Raw genomic sequence first — 12509 nt, 5'->3', positions numbered from 1 at the left:
TTGGGGCCACGTTTTTTATTGAAAGGATTCGCCGCTGTCAGCAATGGCACCGACTCCGCCTTTCTGGTCCTGGCGATTGGCTTCAGAGCTCATAAAGCACGGCGTGTTGCATAATGGTGGGTCCTGAAAGTCAGCTTTGCCTCAGTAATATTACGCAGTGAAACATAAGCATAGGAAGGGGCAATTGTCACGGGACACAGTACGTATTCATTAATTATACACGCGTGCACACGCCACTTCATGTCACAGTACGAGCACCAATATGCCTAATAAGTGTACTGGCAGTCCTTCAGAGCTTTTTCGGATGTGTCTGTGGCAATTTCGAGCCCTCAAGATCAGTAAAAGACACGCATTCATTTTCTTGCCATCCTCCATTTTTCGAAATGCCCGGTTTTTCTGACGTTTTCGCGGCCCCTATGGAGTGCGAAAAATCGGACGTTGACTGTACAACTAGCCAAGAGGATGCTTCAAATGGTCGGTGGGGCAAACATGCAGCGGAAGGACAATGAGAACAAAAAGGACTTAAACATTGAGGAATGAACGGGAAAGGAAGTGTCCTGCCACTTATTGAGCTTGAGCTCAAAAAAACGGAAGTGTTGGCTGACGCTGAGATGCAGGCGTCCCTCAGCCAAACCTAAATAAGATCTTTAAATCAGTGAAATGCAGCACTGAGGCATTGTGCAGGGGCTGAGAGTATGTCAGGACAGTTCAGGTTGACTTAATTACCAGCTGTCGAGAGAGAATCTCATTTGTGACAAAGTTCGGGCCTCACACCAATGAGCTTGCTATCAGTTGATAGAAGTAGTTAATATTTGAAAATATTTCATTCGGCATGCGTCTCCTTCTTATTCGTATTTGAGAATGTTCAACTCCATTTGCAGTGGGTTTTACCATTCTTTTCCAAGGTATTTTATTCACTGTGAAGTTTACTAACCCCTTCGTTCTGTTTTCTTTTTTGAGTAATATAAGCACTACTCCTTACTATTCAAACTGGATTAAGTCATTTTTATTTTTAACATGCTTACTAGAGAGTGATAGCATTGGGCAACATGGTGTCAGCCGGTCTTGACATAAAACAAAGTTCTGTTTCACTCAGGGAATTTTGTAAAGGCACTCAGGGAAAACCTGGAAAACTCTGGGAATTTGGAAATGTCAACTTGGTAGACACCCTGTAAAACCTCGTTAAGCCGTAGGCGCTTCAACAGTAGTTTCGTTTTAAAAGTAGTTAACTCAAATCCCCGACTCAGCGGCCATTGAACATAATGTGTTTTGTATCCACATAAACCATACCAGCTTATTGCATACGTATCAGTTGACACGTAGTGTTTCCACTTTTCATCGCGTAAACACGGCAGTGCGTCGTCTCCATCAGGTCACCCAGCAGAACAACAAGCCTCAGGGATCGGAACCATGGATCAGAACAACGGCCTCCAAGCGCCCTGTGCGTTTGCGCATGAAGCCACATCAGCATCAACATCATTTCGGCACTGTGCCAGAGAGCGTTGTGGTATAGTAGTGGCGTCAGTGGCGACGTGCAAACAAGGACTTGCGTCATGCCGAAGCTTGGATAAAAAAGATGCTGGGAAATCGGCATAGAAGAAAATTATTAGACATCGTTCTTGCTATCGAACGTGACACGAAGAAGTTGGCACTGGCATGCGACAGGGATCTACTGCTGACTACGGTGTGTGGCATTTGGAATGCAAAGCAGTTCCTCGGCAGCGCTGCTGTGACCGCGAAGAGATGTCGGCTACGAGGTTCGACTTTTTGCCATCGTTGCCTCTGATGTTGTCGAAGTGTCGCCTGGCGATAGTGATGGGGACAACACAGAAAGCGACAGCACGGGTGATTCAGGCCCAACAGTGGCAGATGCTGCACGTTACATCAGCCTCACGAATGCAGTCGTCGCGACGAGAACAGCAACCCCCAATGAAGAAAGTGCCCCATGACATCTGTAGCGCTACCGCACCCGTGCACGAAGAATATGCAACGCCAACGAGGAATCTGCCATGCAAGTGTTTGCCAAGAAGAGGGGGCTGGCTGAAAAGCTGGCTCGCAAGCTCAGTAAGTTTGGGTCCACGGTCATCGCTGTTAGGCTGCCGCAGCATCAAACGAAAATAACACCATTGTCGCGCGAAGTGAATAATTACTTCATGTTTCTTTCCCCTTTCATCGCACTCTCTCCAAGTTCCGTTTTTGACAGGTTGGTAGGCGATCTCGTGCTATTTCGGTTAAGCAGTACTACCGTTTAGTACATACTTTTTCCGAGCTCCGGCCAACTACAGCTTAACGAGGTTTCACTGTATAAATGTATTATACCGTCGACAGTCGTCATGAAATGGGTTCTGTCACCGTTTTTTGTGTGAATTACCTGGAAACATGATTTGCAATTTTTCCATAGCTACTGTGTAAGCAAGGTGTAGTCCTAAATGTACAATCGCGGTCAAAAATACACGGCCCACGGCTGCGGGGCCACACTGCGGGCGGCACTGCTATCTGCATTGGGCATTTGCTTTGAGGGTGCACCGAGTGATGCCAATCTTCACCCTCACTCTCGTGATAAATTTCAAGTGCGGTGTTCGACTGTTTCTCAGCTGACGGCAAGTTGAAAAGAGGGTTCATCAGTGCGCGCTTGCCTCCTTACTTCCCGCGCTAGCTCACATCTCTTGCATACACGCACCAAATTAGGCAGGCGCACGTTTGGCTGTTCGACTAAGCGCAGGGAACGTATGCCTGGCAGGGTCCAATCTGGTTTCACGCTTCGTGTCTACGGGCGCCTCGCAACTGCGTGCCACGCTTTCGTGCCTGGCGTTTGAACGAACATCACACGTGCATGTAGGCTCTCAAGAAAAGACGCCATGCCAAGGAAATGGTGCATACACTCCTAAACAAAACTACACCCTTTTGGTCGTATCTTGCCAAACAACAATAATCATCTGTCTTGTCCGCATTTCCTTTCTTCAACGCTGGAGCCCGGTACTTCCAAGTCACGAACGGCATGCGCGTTGTCAGCATGACAGAGCATTCTCAACAGGAAAGTAGCGAGCGCAGCGTTGTCAAGAAAGGAAACGCAAGCAAGACAGATGACGTTTATTGTTGTGTGGCAAGATATGACCCAAAGGGTGTAGTGTAGTGTTGTTTAAGAGTGTAGGAGTAGCAATCAAAGAGCCACCAAAACTTTGTTGGTATCAACGCCCATCCTGACTAATGTTCCATTCTCGTTTAAGGTGAAAGTGTTACTAGGCTCACATTGCAGACACCGTTCGAACCTGTCAGCTGTGCCCACGGAGTAAGACATTTAGGAGGGGAAACTCCCTTCAGCGCGAGCGAGCGCGGGCGACCAGATAAAGTCACAATTGTTGTATGCCCCAACGGGGCCATATACAGTGGCGACGCCATGCGGCGCGTCGGAGAAGCCGCACTGAAAAAAAAAAGAATGCAGCACCCGCGCAGGCGGCACCGACGCGCTCTCAATGGCGGTAATTTCTTTCCAGGCCGCCAGGCACCGCCAGCATGATAACGGCTCTGCGGGCTTGTGACTTTTTCTGGTCGCCGCAAACAGCGGAGTTTCCACTCCTAGATGTTTCTTGCTCCGTGGCCGTGCCTGAAAGCCATCCGCCGACGCCATGCCAAAAACTATGGCAACACGGCAAAAGAAGCAAAATGGAAGCACCCTTCTGTGCCCTGGCCATCAGCTGTGAATCAGCCTAATGCCGCACTTGAAATTTACCAAGCACGTGATTTGGCTGCACACGAGAGTGAAGGCGAAAATCGGCCCCACTTGGTGCACTCTTAAAGCAGGCACTCGATGGAGATAGTAGCACCTCGTCGTGGCCCCACAGCTGCTCCTGCACCTGTATCCGTAGGCCACGTATTTTTGACTGCGATTGTACCATTTTTGGAATTACGCCACTACTGCAGATGCAGTCAACCCTTGAAATGGAACAGTACTTTCTAGTCACTTTAGACTTGTTTACATTTGGATTTATGCTGATACAGCTGAACTCGTACATAACAAACTCAATAGTTCCACGAGAAGTGGTTGCTATATAAGTACAATTGAACCCACTTATAACGAACCCAGATAAAACCGTAGCAGTAGGTCAAACCTAATTGTTTATGGCCTACCAGAAATGGAAGGAACAAGCGAAGCGCAAGAAGAGGCCGTAAACGAGGAAATAATCGCAAAAAATCCTTGAACTCGAACCTGTGGCCATTGAGCGCATACATCGCTTAGAAAGACGAGGACCAAACAATACACGAGGCCAGTGATATTTAAATTACTGGACGCAAGAGATAAAAATGTCATACTAAAAAACGGCTTTAAACTAAAGAAATCAGATCTCTCGATAGGGGAAGATTTTTCGCGAAAAGTTCGAGAAACCCGAAAGAAACTCTGGGACAGTGCAAAGCCAAACTGCAAAAATAAAGACAAGGTGTCGTTAGCGTACAACAAACTATTCATTAACAACAGTGTTTTCATCGGGGATGACGAAAAGAATGACAGGGTAGAAATAAAGAAGCATGACAAAATGAGCAAAAAAAAAAGGACGCGAACGTGGAAAAAAGAAAAAACGGAGTAAACCGTCCGGCAACACGCCAATACCAGCGCAAGAAAAAATAATGTTGTTAAACGTAAACGCACAAAGTATCTCAAATAAGGTGCAACCATTTGAAAACTTACTGCTCGGTCGTGAACCAGATATAGTGGCAGTCACCGAAACATGGTTATCATCGTCTGTCTCAAGTCATGAAGTCACTCCCCCAAACTACGTACTGGTTCGGAAAGATAGGCAATCACATGGTGGAGGCGTGGCATTAACAATAAAGAAATAATCCCACTGGTCATTCTTCCAGAGGTAGCTGATGCTGAGGCAATCTTTTGTAAGATTAACACTAAAGGCACAACTATAGTTGTTGGCTGCCTATATCGAAGCCCCGTATGTGGACACGAGTGCATAATTGCCATACAAAAATATTTGCAGCAATATGCTCGAAATTGTCGTGTTATTGTTATGAGTGATTTTAACCTTGCCGACCTTAACTGGTGTACCATGCAGTACACAACAAAGGCTTCAGAAGCTCTTCTCGATATGATGTTAAATTTTAACTTTCGCCAAATTGTGGAATCCCCCACAAGGGTGCAAAATGAGTCTCGGGAGTATACTTGACCTGATCTTGCTAAGTACAGTCAACGACTGAATTTTCGGATGCCCAAATTTTCGGCCATGCCTGATATTTCGGACGTCTTTGCGGCACCTTCACGAGTCCCATAGAATCAATGTGTAAGGACATCTGAAGTTTCGGATGCTCGAACCCCCCGCCATCCAATTTTCCGGACTTTTTGACGCGACGGAAAGTCCTTTGGCTCCTCACGCAGCACCCTTGCGAAGGAAATCGACTTGCAGCCGAAGCATATCACCGCTTTGAACCACAACTAGCCGAATCTAGCCGTCACACACCGATTTGGACTGGCCATGCTGGCTGTGTTCATCGCCGCACTTCCGCCTCCGGCGGAGTTTCCGGAGCAGCGCCATTTCGTTTGTTTGCGCAGGCATGCGCAGGCCACGTTTTGGCGAGCGTGGTGTGTGGTTGTGCTCTTGTGTCAAGTGTGCTCTGCGATGCTAGGCCTAGGTGCTTCATCGCTCGTCAGCGAACTCCACTGTTCGCAGCTTGAGGATTTCGCTCGCCTTCGATGGCCCCCACTCCGTCTTCGTCGTTCTCGCCGATGGCATCGAAACACAAAAAGCAGTACCATCGGTTTGTTGTTGACAGTCTGTTGGTGCTGACAACAAGCTCGACTTCTGTGCACAACTGACTGACGTGGAAATAGTCCGTCAGGTTGTGGGGAATTCAGAAGACTCCGATGTTGAAAATGAGGAGCCAATGCCTGCGCTGCCTACAAGCGCCGAGTTGACGTGAGCACTATTGACTCTTTCATCGGTGTACAGTGCTGACATGACCCTTGCTCAGATCGAGGCGAATATGATCGCATGCAACCGGAACGCCGTCCAAACAACAATCAACAAGTTCTTCAAGCCACTGCAGCAATAACACCGGCAGTCGGCTGCATACAGAGTTTTTGAATGCCTCTTCTTATAGCCACTTCACTGATGCTTTGGCAGGGTTTCGGAAGCCTGGTACTTCGCCCTTTACCTCTAGATCCGAGAAAAAAAAAAGTGAGTTTTTTGCATGCATTCATTTTTTCGGACTGCCTGAATTTTCGGACGTTTTTATGTTCCCTAGAGGGTCCGAAAAATCAGTCGTTGACTGTAGTGACTTTCTCTTAGAACTAGGGAAGGTAGAAGTAATAGAAGGAATATCCGATCACAATATTCCGATGTGTACCTTGCCTCTAGATTACAAAATATCAGTGCAAACCGCAGCCCAAGCTATAATCAATTTCAACAAAGCAGACGATGCCCACATACAAACCTATTTAGCTCACGAATTCCAAGAGTTTTCGGCATTGGCCTCAGATCCTTTGACTGATGTAAATGTTGTCTGGATGCATTTTAAAGACATAGTGTCCCACTGTGTAATACATTTTATTCCTGTTAAATCGAAAAAAACATTTGAAACATAACCCATGTATTACTCGGGTAGTAATACATGCAAAACGCCAACTCAAAAGGTTATGCAAAGCTAGCAAGGCAACAGGCAATACCCCATCTAAGACCCCTAGGCTAGCGCTAGCAGCAAAAAATTTCAAACAGAAATCCAAAGAAGAGAAACACCACTACTTCAACACTGTACTCCCCAGCTTTATAAAGAACAACCCCTATATATTCTGGAACCACTTTCGCCAAAAAAAAAAAAAAACACTCACAACTCAGCTCTCGTCAAGTGAAAAAGCAGATAAAGCCAACAGATACAACCAATTCTTTCGTTCAGTCTTCACAAACGATAATGGCATCATGCCGGACTTAGTTCCATGGACTGTTTCCGCTATCGACCTACTCGTTATCACAGATGCTGGTGTTCTTAACCTTCTTCTTGCCCTGGACACTAAAAAAGCATGTGGTCCGGACTATATGTATACCCAACCAATTTCTTAAAAGGTATGCACAGTGGTGCAGCAGATACCTCGGCCTTATTTTCCGTAAATCCCCATGAACATCAAAACTACCTAAAGATTGGAAAATAGCTAAAATTATTCCGATCTACAAGTCAGGAGATAAATCCATTGAATCAAACTTCAAACCAATATCGTTAACAAGCACGGCATGCAAACTACTCGAACGTATACATGTAATTCTAAAACATCTAACTTTTTTTTTTTTTGAAAACGAAGGCATCCTGTCCCCTAACCAGCATGGTTTTCGCGGGGGTTTATCAAACATAACTCAATTAACAGAAGTCATACACGATCTCGTGCTGGGTATTGACAATCGCGGCCAAACGGACATAATCCTACTTGATTTTTCTAAAGCGTTTGTGTTTGTCACACCAAACTAATAAACAAACTAAAAAGCATTATCGGAGGCGGAGAAATTGTTGTTTGGGTTCGTGGGTTTTTGTATAGTAGGGTGTCAGTTTGTTATTTTCGAACATACATCATCAGATGTAGCACCAGTCACGTCAGGAGTACCCCAGGGCTCCGTGCTTGGGCCCTTGTTATTTCTCTTGTATATTAATAATATAACCACTAACATAGACTGTAAAATAAAGTTATTCGCGGATGACTGTATCATTTTTAGAGAAATTAAAAATGATCAAGATCACTACTCCCGTAACAAATCACTTAGTAGTATTACAGAATGGTGCTCAGACTGGCAGGTGATAATCAATGTAAAAAAATCAGCATGCATGACTATAACGAGGAAAAAAGAACCTTCAGACTTTTGCTACACCATAAATGGTACAGCTTTAACTAAAGTACGAAAATATAAATATCTAGGCTTAACAGTAACGTCAGACCTAAGGTGGGATGAGCATATTCACCGCATTACTTCATCTGCTATGCAAAAGTTATTTCGTTCGCAGATCACTTCAACTCGCACCCTTGTCAACAAAACTCCTAGCATACAAAACATTCGTTAGGTCGATCCTCGAATACGGAAACACTGTATGGTTTCCTCATACCCAGACTAACATAAAGAAAATAGAAACAGTACAAAGGAAGGCCATTTGATTTATCCGTAACAGATTTAGACGGGAAGACTCTCCCTCTAACCTTCTAGCAATTTCTGGGCTCCTTACGCTCGAAGCACGAGCGAAACAGGCACGTTTGAAATTTCTTTATAACTCCTGCATAATTATTTCAGAATTGACATTTCAAATTACATTTCTTATTCACAAACACGACCTACCATGCACAAACACACAAACACCTTAGTAGAATATAAATGTAATAATGATGTGTTTAAATATTCCTTTTTTCCAGTTGCCATCCGTGAATGGAATAAGTTAACGCCTCTCACCATTAACACAGAGTCACTGTCTCAGTTTGAATTAAAATTTTAACAAATTTTCCTAGCAGGTTAAGATTGCTAATGCTATTATTGATCGTGCAAACCACCATGTACTTGCGCCCTGTGTATGTAGTCGTGTATGCAGCATAGAATACCTAAATTGTCATTTTATCTTATTTTAATAATTAGCATGTACTTGTGTTTGGTGTATACATTATGTAGCGCAAATTGTTTGTTTTTAAAGTGCAAAACTGACGTTATACATGTATTGATCCTTAACATGATCAGTGTTGTTTGTATATGTACATATATATAGTGCCCACTTGCTATGGTCTCAGTAGAGACTGGCAGTATTGTAAATAAATAAAATAAATAAATAAATAATGACCCATCTGTTATAACAACCACGTTTCAGTGCATTTATAATTTTCCAACTCTCCCTATGGAAACTGCTTCCAGATATAATAAACGTTTTTTAAATCGCCATACTGCTACAGCGAATGCCACGACAAGTCCCACTCCAGTCCAAGTGTGACTATGATATGGCCTTCAAGATGAGCGAGCGAGCACTTCGCACGGATTCCGGAAGCCGCGAAGAAGGTCATGCATGGTAACGAGTTTTCAAGGCACATCTCCAGCACCTCCAGGGCGCAGCTGTGCCGTGCACAGCTGCGCCCGAAACAGCATGACGCAGAAGATGCGCCACTGTGATATCGGATTCCACGACGGCATCACTCTCATTTTTGCGCAATTGTCTGTGCAGCACCATATGCATTATGCCTGTTTCAACGATTTAGAATGACCATGTGTCTTTCCACCATGGGAACAACGGCCGCTCAAGCGTTCCTGGCGACATGGCCCGAGTCGTTTACACATTTCTGATTGCTGGTAACAGCCCATGGTTATGTTTTACTTTTCTAATATTGCATTTTTTTTTCTGTCTGAAGCGACATAGATAATGTAACTTTACAGCTCTTGTGTGGCTGATGCGCAGTCGTAATGCCAAGACCATGATTTCTGAAACCTCTGCAGAATGGTGGCATGCCGCAGTAGTTTCCAAAGTTTTTTTCTGGCCAGCTAGAATGCTTCACTCTCGTGTGCAGAATACAGTCATGTCCTGCTTGTCATAAAATATATCGCAAGCTCTTGAATAAAAGATGGCAGCTGTGCTTGCAGTTACGAAATGACAGGCAATCGGAACACTGTGGAAGAGAGGTGATCCGACGGCGGCACGAGGCGCGGCCACTTAGTGTGACTTTCACGCAAGCCGCTGCTCCAAGAGCCAGCACCTGTTCTGGGACCTACTTTTTCACTCGCTTTGCTAGCGCTTCTACAGGCACGCTCGGCAGAGGCACCTTATTGCGATGCATATATGCAGTTCGCCTGCTTAAAATGATCCTATTTGGTTGGAGGAACGTCCCTCTATATTTCTGCCGACATTCCGAGCTTTAATTGAACTCGAGACCGCATTAGTGATTTATTAATTGAGGTCTCTAGCAGCTGTCATCTCAGCGTAGCCCGGACTGGAGTACGAGTCCGAATTAATGAGGCTTTACTGTATTTTGGTTTTGATACCATTGCTGGTGCCTCCTCGAAACCAAAAATAGCGAAGCCTACTATTAGTAGTCGCTATCTGCTCCCAAATCCCAGAACAAGCCAAGCCTTAAAGTAATCCCTATGTATGATTTGGTGTGCTAGTTCCATTCCGCATATATATTAATACCTTATTAACTGGAAGTAGTAGAAACAGGAAACAATGTCGAGATAAGCAAAGTTGCGGAAATTGAAGTGAAAAGTCGAGTTCTTCGAGATGAGTTCTGTCAAGTTCTACTGACCAGCTTTTCAACAAGAGCTTCTAAACTGGCTCTTCGTAAAGGTTTCAAAGAAAAAATAACAGCATACCAGAGATGTCAACCAGCTCCGTTTTTCGGCACTACCATTTTATTCAGTGCATAAAAACTGTGTGAGGCTGGTCTGCTTTGCGGCAGCACTTGGACCTTGAAAGGCATCCTCAAGCTGCTTCACACATCGCATGAGCTGATCATTCCTGCCGCTACACTTAACTTTATTTCGCACCAAGCAAAGCATGTTTCTTACTTCGGCTGATGTCGGCCGGCACCTCTCGAGGTCTTCCGTCGTGGCAGCCTTCACCGTCCCCTCCGTTTGTAGCCATCCCAGCGATTTCGGGGACAGTAAATTCAACCGGTACATCCTGCCTACACAGCGCGTCCTCATGAATGCTCGCGTCAATAGTAAGTCCTGCCGCGTGCGTTGCGTACGCAAGCAGCAGCATAACAACTTTATCAAGCAACCATGCGGCATGTCATGTGATGGGAGAGACTTGTGCAGAGGCAGGCCTTGCAAAATAGCACGCTATTTTGCAAAGCCTGCCTCTGCAGTTATGCAAAATTGTTATGCTGCTAGGTTCCCATTTGAGATCCAGGAAAAACGTCCGCTTTGTGGTAGGTGCAGCAGCTTCGCGCGAAGCTTGTTAAACGTTCTGGTGGCAGAGTTTTTGTTGTGCTCTCAGGCAAGAGTTCAAGATATCAGCAATTTGGCCCAAGAATATTTAGATATAAATGGCAATAAGTGCATGGCATGTATGGGAAATGGTTCGGTGCTGCGGAAAAGTGCGAGTTAGACGATTTTTTGAGATATGCAAGTTTGAGTTGACATATTACTGTATAGCGTATTTTATTTTTGTATTAAATGGGGACCTGGTCCCAGGAGACTTCTTCAAGCAGTTTGTCTTCTTACTCGCACGCCGCTATTCAGCACACATGCTCCAGGATCGTGTGCTGCAGAATGACCACCGTGGGTTCGAGTACCACGAGCCTCATTGTGTGCAGGGTACCATACCACTTCTGCACTTGCTCTGGCCTGCTCTGCGTGCTGATGCGCCACTATGCATGTGCGCCCAGCCATTCCGAGCTATAGGGGAAAGCGAGACCATGCATGCAGCAAGGGAGACCTTAGGCAAAGCTCTCCAGACAGAAACACAAGGCATTTATTAAGCTGTGCTCTGATACTACGCAAGTTTAAGGGGGGGACGCGGCTTTCGCATCGCGAAAAATTGCCAAAAATAGATTTTTTGAAAATCACATTTTCAGTTTCTATAACCCTTTTTCTATCTGATACCCAAATATTATCACTGTAAACCACTTAGAAGTGCGCTAAAAAATCCGTTTTATCAGCCAAGGTGGCGAAAAATCTCGCGGAAATCAAGAAAGAACAACATTTTTCAAACCACAATATCTCCGCAACGGTGCGACCGAGCGCTGCCATCTTGGCGCATTTCTCCCTCTTCAAATTTTTCACTTAAGCTATCTCCTCCATACAGAAACAAGTGCACAAAAAGCAAATGATTGAAGGTCGTGCTGGAGTCTGCCATTGGCCACGCCCGCCACGTGACTTCAGCGCGGTTCGCCGTTGGTCTGGCTTTCGCGTAGTCTGCTCGGCTCATTGCACCTCGCGGGTATGGACGTTTCCACTCACTGTAATCTCGACGTGTCAAAACGGGCGCTACGCGGAAATCGCAGTAGCGTGGCCGATGCCTATGCTTGTGGACGTTTCAGACTCGCGGATAAGCATTCTGAGCATCGGTGGCGCGGACTTCGCAACCAAGGTTCACGCGCGGAATCCTCGGACATGCGGCTAAGCCTTTCAGCACTCGGTGTTTCGGAATTCGTGACGATGCACGTCGCACATGCAATCCTCGGACACGCGGCTAAACATTTTGCGCGTAGGGAGTGTCCGACTCGGCGATCAAGCACATCACGCGCAGACTTTTCGGACCCTCGCCTGAGCATTTTGTGCATCGACACCTCAAACCCGCAACTAAGCATATTGCCCGTTCGCTCTGTTATATTGTCATGATAGCTCGTAACAATACCTATCATACCACTCCTTCATAAAGAGAACCTCGTCATGAGCTCTGTTCACTAGGCCTCTTGGGCTGGCACAGACACCTGGCTGCAGAATTGATTGAGGCATCATACAAAAGTACAATTCTGGAAAGCACCTAGCAACTGCAAATCTATCTCTGGCTCTCTGATCCTAAGTTCTACAGTAATTGTCAAGTAAAGATGACTTGGG

At 45.5% G+C, this 12509-nt stretch overlaps 1 protein-coding gene across 6 annotated transcripts in view; it reads left to right on the top strand.

Moving 5' to 3' along the window:
- Positions 1-12509, top strand: part of fwd (phosphatidylinositol 4-kinase beta fwd) — a 161138-nt gene that overhangs the window by 56747 nt on the left and 91882 nt on the right. The window lies entirely within an intron of this gene.

This window comes from Dermacentor variabilis, chromosome 6 (genome assembly GCF_050947875.1).
Source record: "Dermacentor variabilis isolate Ectoservices chromosome 6, ASM5094787v1, whole genome shotgun sequence".
NCBI lineage: Eukaryota > Metazoa > Arthropoda > Arachnida > Ixodida > Ixodidae > Dermacentor > Dermacentor variabilis.
This window is presented reverse-complemented; position numbering and strand designations above follow the sequence as displayed.